Below are 13,595 nucleotides of genomic sequence, written 5' to 3' on the forward strand. Positions count from 1 at the left end.
ATGTGCAGCTCCATGAGATACACATGCATTTCAAATATAAAATTGCTGGCTTCAATATTGCAGAAGTGACATTACGTGAGCAATTTTGACCCATATATTTGACCTTGAAGGATGACCATGACCTTGACCTTTCACCACTCAAAATGTGCAGCTCCATGAGATACACATGCATGCCAAATATCAAGTTGCTAACTTCAATATTGCAAAAGTATTCATAAAATAAGCGATTTGGGCCACATATATTTGACCTCTGACCTTGAAGGATGACCTTGGCCTTGACCTTTCACCACTCAAATTGTGCAGCTCCATGAGATACACATGCATGCCAAATATCCAGTTGCTATCTTCAATATTGCAAAAGTATTCATAAAATGAGCGATTTTGGCCACATATTTTTGACCTCTGACCTTGAAGGATGACCTTGACCTTTCACCACTCAAAATGTGCAGCTCCGTGAGATACACATGCATGCCAAATATGAAGTTGCTATGTTCAATATAGCAAAAGTTATTGCAAAATGTTAAAGTTGGCGCAAACCAACCAACCAACAGACCAACCAACAGACCAACAGACAGGGCAAAAACAATATGTCCCCCACTACTATAGTGGGGGACATAAAAATTAATGCTTTGCCGGGGAGAAGTATTTGTTTGTTCTTGGCACAAGCTGTAGTTTTATCAAATAATCAGCAATTTTTTTTCCCTATTGGTAAAAGTACTGGTACCGTAATATAAATAGCTGGAAAAACATTGAAATTCGGAAACTTTAAGTCCTGAAATCTTCAGATCTCTATAATTTGCGAGTAAGCGAAAAAAATGGGGATTTGTACTAGTTTCTTCTGGTTCTTAAATAACTAAAGTAACTGCTGTATGTCTAGTAATACGATAAATATGGCTTATAAAAAAAATGATCTTACCTTATTAAAGAATTGTAATCAATTAAATATTTTATATAAATCCACATGTCAACATGTCTAAGGTCATGGTCATACAGTGGATTAATTTTGAGGTCAACAGGTCAAAGGTAGAGGTAACAGACTGATGCTTAACTATCCCTTAACAATATATGGTGCACATTTTGATGACTCAATGTGAATTGGTCGCAAGTCTGGTGATGTGGTATATGTTTTATAAACATCTCTTTGGATGTATAATTTTTGCTATTGTATATTATAAGAAATGTATTCATGTCATTATTAAACAAAATATATTTTTAACTGAAAGTTGGATCTCCAGGGACTAGTCTTTGGAGATAAATACTTGTGCTGTAAAAACAAGTCTGCCATACAAATTATTGTTCCCTATTTGAATTTCAAATTGCAACCTCAGTGGGTAGGCGTATTTCGCCTTTCAGAAGTCTGATTTGAAATATAGACAATAAGGCATAAAGTTTAAATGGTGATATAATGTTAAATGTCTGAATAATGTTATGTTGAATTTGCATTTTGCGTTCCTTTTTGTTATAAAATATAGTATATTAGCTGAGCATGCATTTTTTTGCTTGCTCACTGGGGGGGGGGGGGGGGGGGTTGGCCTTGTCCTTCGTCTCTGGAAAACACAGGCTGTCATCCAAGACCTCACTTTAAGAACATGCATTAAGCCCATTTTTCACAAAATGAGACTCTTTTTTAAAAAAAGGAAAAGGGACTTAAGGAGTTCTCAGGGGTTTTCCTAGCCATTTTGGGAAAAGAAGTCTGGTCAAATTGGGATTTTGTTTTACATCAATAATATGCAGAGTGGGTAATCACACGATCATCAAGATGGTGACGTTTTTGCTGAGGCAGGTATGTTTCGTCGATTTGTACCCTTAATTACTTGTATTTATTGTTTAAATGCCGCTCACTTTCCAGCCTAATCAGCAAGAAAGTTACTAGCGTTTGTTTCGTGTTCAGATTTGCTCTTTATCTCGACTTTACTTGCTGCAAAATTTCTAAGCAGGCCCGTGACCTAATTAAAACTCCACTAAGAAAATTTGCGGGGAGTAAAGTCGAGATATAAAGCGAATTTTAATACGAAATAAACGCTGATCAAATGTTTACTGATATGGCTGGAAAGTGAGCGTCATTTAAACATTAAACAAAAGTATTAAAGGGTTTAAAACGGTAAAAAATAATGTCTCGGCATGGACATCACAATATCGACTATCACGTGATTACCCCCTCTGACAATTTGGCAAATTAGGGAATTTTGTATGGACAAATTGGGATTTTTTTTAACAACAAATATTGACACATCAGGCCATGTCCTGGCCATTTTTAGAAAAACTGCAATTCCCACAACACAGGCTTTTCATGGACCTCACTTAAAGAACATGCATTAAGCCCACTTTTCATGGACCTCACTTTAAGAACATGCATTAAGCCCACTTTTCATGGACCTCACTTTAAGAACATGCATTAAGCCCACTTTTCACGGACCTCACTTTAAGAACATGCATTAAGCCCACTTTTCACGGACCTCACTTTAAGAACATGCATTAAGCCCACTTTTCACTGGCCTCACTTTAAGAACATGCATTAAGCCCACTTTTCGCAGAATAAGACTCATTTGAAAAAAAAGATGAATAGACACAACGCCCACCTTGAGGAGTTGTAGTTCTTGTAAGATATGTTACATGATTCTATGGTGCAGCTGTACTAAATGTTTAATATATTATCCTTTAGTATTTTTGCGTAAAGATTGCATGTTAATAAAGCTTAAGCACTGGTTTGAGGACTTTATTTTGCAATGGAATTATGAGCAAGAGATTGGTACACTGCTTCCTTATACATGCTGTAATGCAATACAAGTGGGTATAGCTCACACAAATTCGTGTTTTACTCAGACCTCGAGTAACGGATATTTTAAAGTACGGTTACACTGTGAGAATACAAAGAGCCCCTTATAAGCCTATGCAGACTGCACAGGATAATATGGCACGACACTTAATGCACATACATTAAGCCCCATTTTACCAAAACAAAGCTCATTAAGAAATTCAAATTCAAACTTACTTCAAAAGGAAGTATATTTGTAGATAAGTACACTTAAATCAACAAAAGTAGTATCATTGTTAAGTTGCCTTCTCTTTTTTATGTTTTTTCTAGAATAGTACAGCCTTTGTTTTATCTGAGCAATCAGTTATATAACATGTCTTATCAGCCATGTAGCTACAATCCATATGAAAGCGGTCCAGGTCCAGCGTATTATTTATTCTGCCTCCCAGAGTTGTTGGGATAACATACCAGAAATGATCGCTTTGCCCTCAGACGAAGCTCTCAAGATTTCTGATTGTGGCATCCAATATATGAGGACGGCTGGACATTGTCAATCATTCTTTATCAATGCTATACTGACCAAGACAGAGTCTAAAAAATCCGATGGGTTTCAAAGAGTGGAAGGTTGTTTCTGCTTTACATTTATGTTGCAGGCATAAGGTATTTATCCATTGAAATACAATATTTTAGTGGACCTCTATGGCCGTCCATAAAGTATGTTACTCAATTTTAGTTTCCAAAAAGCAATCTGCTTAAACTGGGCGTGAGCAAGGCTCAAATAACAATATATTTATGCCCCCCTTTGGAGAAAAAATAACATTATATTTATGCCCCCCTTTGAAGAAGATGGGGTATATTGTTTTGCTCATGTCGGTCCGTATGTCCATATGTCCGTCCGTCCATCAGATGGTTTCCGGATGATAACTCAAAAACGCTTAGGCCTAGGATCATGAAACTTCATAGGTAGATTGATCATGACTGGCAGATGACCCCTATTGATTTTCAGGTCACTAGGTCAAAGGTCAAGGTCACGGTGACCCGAAATAGTAAAATGGTTTCCGGATGATCACTCAAGAACCCTTACACCTAGGATCATGAAACTTTATACGTACATGGATCATGACTCAGCAGATGACCCCTATTGATTTTAAGGTCACTAGGTCAAAGGTCAAGGTCACGGTGACCCGAAATAGTAAAATGGTTTCCGGATGATAACTCAAGAACGCTTATGCCTAGGATCATGAAACTTCATAGGTACATTGATCATGCCGCGCAGATGACCCCTATTGATTTTCAGGTCACTAGGTCAAAGGTCAAGGTAATGTTTACCCGAAATAGTAAAATGGTTTCCGGATGATCACTCAAGAACCCTTACGCCTAGGATCATGAAACTTCATAGGTACATTGGTCATGACTCGCAGATTACCCCTATTGACTTTTAGGTCACTAGGTCAAAGGTCAAGGTCACGGTAACTTGACACAGTAAAATGGTTTCCGGATGATAACACAAGAAAGCTTACGCCTAGGATCATAAAACTTCATATGTACATTGATCATGACTTGCAGATGACCACTATTGATTTTCAGATCACTAGGTCAAAGGTCAAGGTCACAGTGCCAAAAAATGTATTCACACAATGGCTGCCACTACAAATGACAGCCCATATGGGGGGCATGCATGTTTTACAAACATGCCTTGTTGTATATAGACAAGTCTTAATATAACTGATCTTGGCATTTAATAAACTGATCTTGGCAGGCGGATATTGTCAATCATACTCCATCATTTTGAAACTGACCATATGTATTCTTGGACTGTTATCAGACGCTTCCAGAATCGGTCCCCAAAAACAGTAATTTTTCATCTTTTTATCTCAACTGAGCACAATGTGCTCATGGTGAGCTTTTGTGATCGCCTTTTGTCCGTCGTCCGTTGTCCGTCGTCTTTTGTGCGACGTCAACATTTGCCTTGTTCGCTCTCTAGAAGCCACATTTATTGTCCTATCTTCATGAAATTTAGTCAGAAGATTGGTCTTAATGATATCTTGGATGAGTTCGAAAATGGTTATGTTTGCTTGAAAAACATTGCTGCCAAGGGGTGGGGCATTTTTCCTTATATGGCTTTTGTAAAATCTTGTTAACACTCTAGAGACCACATTTATTGCCCAATCTTCATGAAATTTGGTCTGAAGATTTGTCCCAATAATATCTTGGACAAGTTCGAAAATGATGCCGGTGGGTTGAAAAGCATGGCCTCCAGGGGGCAGGGCATTTTTTCTTATATGGCTATTGTAAAACCTTGTTAACACTCTAGAGGCCACATTTATTGTCCAATCTTTATGAAACTTGCTCAGATGATTTGTCCCAATGATATCTTGGATGAGTTCATAAATGGTAGCCTTTGCTTGAAAAACATGGCTGCCAAGGGGCGGGGCATTTTTCCTGATATGGCTATATATGGCTATATTAAAATCTTGTTACCACTCTAGAGGCCACATTTATTGTACGATATTCATGAAACTTGGTCAGAACATTCATCCCAATGATTTCTTGGACGAGTTTGAAAATGATGCCGGTTGGTTGAAAAACATGGCGCTAGGGGGCAGGGCCTTTTTTCATATATGACTATAGTAAAACCTTGTTAACACTCTAGTAATGTTATAAAGTGCTGCTTTAATGTATTCTTACAATGAAGTCAATGTTAAGTTAATATCCTTCCTATTTTGCATACTAAACTTTCAATAATTTATAGATTCTTAAAATTAAATAACACCATTAATTCATAACCTCTTTAAAATTATTTATTTAATTCAGTTGCCCAATCTTCATGAACTTTGGTCAGAACATTTGTTTCCTGTGTAATAATTGAAGTTTGGTTTTATTATGTCATTATCATGTACCATTAACTGTATTATTTAATTTTTCATAACACAGAATTTTCATAATTAACATAACTGTTTTAGTCATTATTACTAATGGTAAGCCTATCAACTAAGAGATAGCTGAAAGAAAGACAACATGTACACAATTTTGCAGTATCTATCTCCCTCGTTTAACCTGCTGAGTCATGTTTCCCAATCTATTTTTACTTCTGCTCTAGAATTTGTTAGACCCCTTGGTTTCAAAACACTTAAAGGGTAAATACTTCAAAATGCATATTTTTCTAGTATAATGACATTTTTTGCTGAGTCTTATTGTTTTATCACATTTGTTATCAGTTTGTAGCAAATTACATGTTCAGATCCTTTCAGAAAAGGAGCTCATTTGTATCTGTGCTTTCAGATCCTTTCGGAAAAGGAGCTCTTTTTATGCCCCCCCCCCCCTTTGAAGAATATATTGTTTTGCTGGATGTTGGTCGGTCTTTCAGTCTGTAGGTAGACTAGTTTGTTTCCGATAAATTACTCTTCAATAGTATTGACATAATGGCTTGAAACTGAACATGTGGATTGGCCTTGGACAGAAGATGACTCGTATTGAAATTGGAGTCACAAGGTCAAAGGTCAAGGTCACTGTCACAATAAGTGGGAAAATCGTTTCAGATCAATAACTCGTCAACGAATTGACCAATGTGCTTCATACTTTACATGTGCATTGGCCGGGGACAGTAGATGACCCCTATTGCAATTGGGGTCACTAGGTCAAAGGTCAAGGTCGCTGTCTCAATAAGTGTGAAAATCGTTTCTGAGCAATAACACGTCAACGGATTGACCTATTGGCTTGATACTTTACATGGACAGTTGCTTTGGACAGTAGATGACCCCTATTGAAATTGGGGTCAAAGGTCAATGTCACTGTCACAATAAGTGTCTTAATCGTTTCCAATTAATAACTCTTCAACAAATTGATCAATTGGCTTGATACTTCACGTGTGCATTTGCCTTGGACAAAAGATGACCCCTATTTAAATTGGGGTCTTTAGGTCAAAGGTCAAGGTCACTGTCTCAATAAGTGTGCAAATTATTTCTGATCAATAACTCGTCAACCAATCGACGGATTAGCTTATACTTTCCATGCCCATCGGCCTTGGACAGTAGATGATCCCATTTGAAATTTGGCTCAATAGGTCAGAGGTCAAGATCCCTGTCACAATAAGTGTGAAAATATTTTCCGATCAATAACTCGTCAACAAATTGACCGATTGGCTTGATACTTCACATGTGCATTGGCCTTGGACTGTAGATAACCCCTATCCAAATTGGGGTCACCAGTTAAAAGCCCTGTTTGGTGGGGCATATGTCTCCAACCGCGGAACTTTTGTTTGTCTATGCCTTCATATCCATTCTGAAAAAGAGCTCATTTTTGTCAATGCTTTTAGATCCTTTCAGTAAAGGAGATCTTTTTACAGTACAAGCCTTTTCCAGACCATTTTGGGAAAAATCAAATTTTAAATTTGGGATATTGTTCATGTGAAAAGTCCACAAAATTTATAAAACTCTTTACAATAATTCAAATTAGAAGGACAAGATCCTCTAAATTATTTACTTTAGGTATATTCTTTGTTAATGTTATTGAAATAAACTTGAGGTATAATAATCATTAAACATTTCTTTCAGCAAAAAAATAAATGTTTTTGTTTTTTTTGGAAATCGGGAAACAACATTCATATTGGGAATTTGTTTCACCATTTTGCTTTGGGAATAGGTCCATATACCGTAGGAAGGCCATGAAAAGGCCTGCAGTACAACATATGCTTTGTCACACAAACTCTTGTTTCAATCATGGTTATTCATGTTCATGCAAATGTCTATGGGCTTTGTGACACTCAAGCCGATTTTATACGGATGAAATTTCCTTCGCAGCAGACAATATTTTAATGAGGTTGGAAACATAATTTTTCTTCTCTGACAAGTCAAATTGGAAAATAACTTGACATTTTGTTCAGCGTCCTGAATTACGAATTTGTATAAATGTATTGTATTGATGAATAGCCAGAAATCTTCTAACAACGGATTGTTTGTTTGAATTTTTGGCCTGTTTTCAACAGTATCTTGGTCATATCATGGCGGGCAGTAGGCAAACTTGCACTTTTCCTGGGATAGCTGTGTCACCAGTTTTAACCCTTTGCATGCTGGGAAACTTGTCGTCTGCTAACATGTCTTCTGCTGAATATCAAAAATTAGCATTTTCTTTGATTTTTTTCAAAAAACACTATCAGAATAGCAAACAGTTTGGATCCTGATGAGACGCCACGTTCTGTGGCGTCTCATCTGGATCCAAACTGTTTGCACAGGCCTTCAAAATTCGGTTCCCGCACTGAAAGAGTTAACCCCTTACCACTTAGATACATATTTTAAAACATTTGTAGTCCCATAGAACGTTAAAGTTTATTACCCCCACGCTTTTTGGAGAAAAAGTGGGGATTATGTGGTTATCTCCGCCGTCTGTCTGTCCATCCTGGCCCCTATCTCCTCCTACATAATTAGCACTAGAACCTTAAAACTTACACACATGCTAGCTATGAGCATATGTGCGTCAGGGCACTATTTGAAATTTTGATCTGACCCCTGGGTAAAAAGTTATTATACCCCCACAAACAAAGTTTAGTGGGGTATATAGGAGTGAGCTTGTCTGTCGGCGGGTCGGTTTGTCGATCTGTCTGTTGGTCCGTATTAAGTGTCCTCTCTCTAATTCAAGTTGTTTTTATCCGATCTTTACCAAACTTGGTCAGATGTTGTATCTAGATGATGTCTAGGTCAAGTACGAATATGGGTCATGCTGGGTCAAAAACTAGGTCACGGGGTCACTTAGTGCGTTTTAAACATTGAGCATGGTGTCCGCTCTCTAATTAAAGTAGTTTTCATCCAAGCTTCACCAAACTTGGTCAGAAGTTGTATCTAGATAATGTCTAGGCCAAGTTTGAACATGGGTCATGGCAGGTCAAAAACTAGGTCAAGGGGTCACTTAGTACGTTTTAAAGATTTAGCATGGTGTCCGCTCTCTAATTAAAGTAGTTTTCATCTGAGCTTCACCAAAATTGGTTAGAAGTTGTATCTAGATGATGTCTAGGCCAAGTTCGAACATGAGTCATGGCAGGTCAAAAAACTAGGTCACGGGGTCACTTAGTGCGTTTTAAACATTGAGCATGGTGTCCGCTCTCTAATTAAAGTAGTATTCATTCGAGCTTCACCAAACTTGGTCAGAAGTTGTATCTAGATGATGTCTAGGCCAAGTTCGAACATGGGTCATGGCAGGTCAAAAACTAGGTCACAGGGTCACTTAGTGCATTTAAACATTGAGCATGGTGTCCGCTCTCTAATTCAAGTAGTTTTCATCCCATCTTCACCAAACTTGGTCAGAAGTTGTATCTAGATGATGTCTAGATCAAGTTTGAATATGGGTTATGCCAGATCAAAAACTAGGTCATTGGGTCATTTAGTGCGTTTTAAACATTCAGCATGTTGTCTGCTCTCTAATTCAAGTAGTTTTCATCTAATATCTTTACCAATCTTGGTCAGAAGTTTTATGATCTCTACGCCAAGCTTGAATATGGGCCATGCTGAGCCAATAACTAGGTCACGGGGTCACTTAGTGCGTTATTTAACATTCAGCACGATGTCCGCTCTCTAATTCAAGTAGTTTTCATCCGATCTTCACCATACTTAGTCAGAAGTTGTTTCTAGATGATGTGTAGGTCAAGTTCGAACATGGGCCATGCCGAGTCAAAAACTAGGTCATTAGGTCACTTAGTGCGTTTTAAACATTGAGCATGTTGTCAGCTGTTTTTTGTGAAGACAACATGCAAAATATTCTGTGTCAATGCGGCATGTGGGGGTATTCGTCACGTCTGTGACAAAGCTCTAGTTGGGGTTGGGGTAGGGGCCGGGTCAGAGATTTTCCTGCCACCGCGATTCGAAAAAGGCTTGTAACTTCTGTGTCCCTTCAGATATTGCTTTCATATTTTGTATGCATGTGTATCGAGACAACAGTTATCCATGCTCATACAATTTTTTACCCATGTGAACATGACCTTGAACTTGAGGTCAGCGTTCAGGTTTCCAAATCTGCGACCGCGAATCCAAAAAGGCTCATAATTACTGTGTCCCTTCCGAAATTGCTTTCATATTTGGTATGCATGTGTATCTGGACAACATCTTTCCAGGCCCATAAATTTTTTGACCCCTGTGACCTTGACCTTGAACTTGAAGTCAGCATTCAGGTTTCAGGAATCTGCGATCGCGATTTGAAAAAGACTGATACCTACTGTGTCCCTTCAGATATTGCTTTCATATTTGGTACGCATGTGTATCTTGACAACACCTTTCCATGCTTATGAAATTTTTAAACTTGGGGTCCGCGTTCATGTTTCGAAATCTGCAACTGCGATTAAAAAAAAAGCTCATAACGTCTGTGTCCCTTCAGATATTGCTTACATATTTGGTACGCATGTGTATCTAAACAAGACCTTTCCATGCGCATAAAATGTTTGACTCCTATGACATTGACCTTGAACTTGCATTGAGATTTTGAAATCTATTATGTGGTAATCTCCGCTCTCTGTCCATCCGTCCTTGCCAGTATCTTCTCCTACACAATTAGCACTAGAATCCTTGAAATTTACACACATGGTAGCTATGAGCATATGTGCGACAGTGCACTATTTGGAATTTTGATCTGACCCCTGGGTCAAAAGTTATGGGGGTTGGGGTGGTGCTGGGTTAGAGATTTTCACTCATATTGTTAGGTTATTTTACATTAACTTCTTCATTTCTACACTGATTTACTTCAAATTGATACTGAACATCTCTTATGACAATATGTTCAATCTCAACCATGCATGGCCCCATTACCAACCCTGGGGCGCCCCTGGGTCAAACATGCAGCATGGGGATATGCGTCTGCCGCGCCATTTCTAGTTAAATACCTTTCTTACTAAATTCAACTTTTCAAGGCTTCATTTCCATCCCTTAGGTACTGAGGAGCAGCAAACAGCATAAAACCTGAACAGACTTTGAGTTACTCGCAGGCTGTTCTGGTTATATGCTGTTTCCACATTGTTGCAAAGGGTTAAGTGCATATTGTGCATGCATTACATGCTCCCCCTCCCCCCCAAATTTCTAATGCCAAAATGGAGAGAAAAGTATTCTTATGAAAAAAATGAGGACTAAGCCTTCAAATTGGCTGCCATTTTATTATTATGCCCCCCTTCGAAGAAGAGGGGATATATTGTTTTGCATATGTCGGTCAGTCGGTCGGTAAGTCCGTCCGCCAGATGGTTTCTGGATGATAACTCAAGAACGCTTAGGCCTAGGATCATGAAACTTCATAGGTACATTGATCATGACTGGTAGATGACCCCTATTGATTTTCAGGTCACTAGGTCAAAGGTCAAGGTCACAGTGACTCCAAATAGTTAAATGGTTTCCGGATAAAAAATCAAGAATGCGTACGCCTAGTATCATGAAACTTCATAGGTACATTGATCATGACTGGCAAATAACCCCTATTGATTTTCAGGTCACTAGGTCAAAGGTCAAGGACACAGTGACTCGAAACAGTAAAATGGTTTCCGGATGATAACTCAAGAATGCTTACATTAATCATGACTGGCAGATGACCCCTATTATTTTCAGGTCACTAAGTCAAAGGTCAAGGTCACAGTGACAAAAAACGTATTCACACAATGGCTGCCACTACAACTGACAGCCCATATGGGGAGCGTGCATGTTTTACAAACAGCCCTTGTTATGCATGTTTTATCACTTGACTAAACCATTTATTTGTATGACTGAACTGGTAACTGTTATTTTATTTTCATTATGCATTTTTATGATAATGAGTATAGGCAACATGGCACTATAAAGTTATTTTTTATATTATTCTCTTTAGAATACAAGGGGTCCTTTGAAGAGTTATTTTTGTTAGTCTGTTATTATATACTTTTGTTGTTGTCTAGAGTGATGTCCCTTCGATGCAACACCAGTATATTCTCCATAAGTGTCACTCTCAAAAATACACTTTGTAACCCTTTCCCACAAAATGAAAATGGCTATGTGCAAACAGCATAAAACCAGAACAGTCTGCGAGTAACTCGCAGTCTGTTCAGGTTTTATGCTGTTTGCTGCTTATCAGTATCTATAGGTTAGATATGAAACGTTTAAAGTTGAATCTAGTAAGAAAGGTCTTTAATTAAATGTTGCTCTCTAAGGGACTACAAATGCATGAAAATACATATCTAAGTGGTAAAGGGTTAATTCTTTACTGAGTGATCGGTGTACTTTACCATCAAGAGTTGTTAAAAACCATAGCATGAGCATAATGCTTAACATATAAACTTGGAATGCTTCACTATCCAGCTTTTTTATCGAAAGATTGGGGGTATATTGTTTTTGGCCTGTCTGTCCGTCATTCTGTCATTCTGTCATCAAAACTTTAACCTTACATTAAAGTTTTGGAATAACTTTTGAAATATTGAACATAGCAACTTGATATTTGGCATGCATGTGTATCTCATGGAGCTGCACATTTTGAGTGGTGAAAGGTCAAGGTCATCCTTTAAGGTCAAAGGTAAAAAAAAAAAAAAAAAAAACTTTAACCTTACATTAAAGCTTTGCAATTACTTTTTATATATTGAACATAGCAACTTAATATTTGGCATGCATGTGTATCTCATGGAGCTGCACTATTCTGAGTGGTGAAAGGTCAAGGATCAAGGTCATCCTTCAAGGACAAAGGTTTTAAAAAAAAAGTGGTGCATTAGGGGGCATTGTGTTTCTGACAAACACATCTCTTGTTTATATATTTATATTATACTGGGATTTATATTATAATGGGATTTATATTATACTTGGATTTATATTATACTGGGATTTATATTATACTGGGATTTATATTATACTGGGATTTATATTATACAGGGATTTGTATTAAACTGGGATTTATATTATACTAGGATTTGTATTATACTGGGATTTATATTATACTGGGATTTATATTATACTAGGATTTATATTATACTGGGATTTATATTATACTAGGATTTGTATTATACTAGGATTTATATTATACTAGGATTTATATTATACTGGAATTTATATTATACTGGGATTTATATTATACTAGGATTTGTATTATACTGGGATTTATATTATACTGGGATTTATATTATACTAGGATTTATATTATACTGGGATTTATATTATACTAGGATTTGTATTATACTTGGATTTATATTATACTAGGATTTATATTATACTGGAATTTATATTATACTGGGATTTATATTATACTGGGATTTATATTATACTGGAATTTATATTATACTGGGATTTATATTATACTGGGATTTATATTATACTGGGATTTATATTATACTGGAATTTATATTATACTGGGATTTATATTATACTGGGATTTATATTATACTGGGATTTATATTATACTGGGATTTATATTATACTGGGATTTATATTATACTGGAATTTATATTATACTGGGATTTATATTATACTGGGATTTATATTATACTAGGATTTGTATTATACTGGGATTTATATTATACTGGAATTTATATTATACTGAGGTTGCTGTGCAGATACTATTCTAATACAGCAATGTTGAATATTTCACTTTTCTACTCACGTCTTTTAATTTTAAATATCTGTTTCAACAGATTTCCTGCAATCAGTTTTTCTTTTCTCAGTTTGTCTTGGCCTGAATGTGATTGGTATGTCCCGATGGACTTACAAAAATTGGTGCTGACAGGCAGAAAGACATTTCCAGGCACTATTAAATTGATTCTGGGGTCTGGGAGAACAAAACATATATTTAATGCTTTAAATTACAATGGTTGTTGAAAAACACAACAATGCCATTCGAGAATGCAATTTATTTCCCATTGAAA

This window comes from Dreissena polymorpha, chromosome 10 (genome assembly GCF_020536995.1).
Source record: "Dreissena polymorpha isolate Duluth1 chromosome 10, UMN_Dpol_1.0, whole genome shotgun sequence".
Classification (NCBI taxonomy): domain Eukaryota; kingdom Metazoa; phylum Mollusca; class Bivalvia; order Myida; family Dreissenidae; genus Dreissena; species Dreissena polymorpha.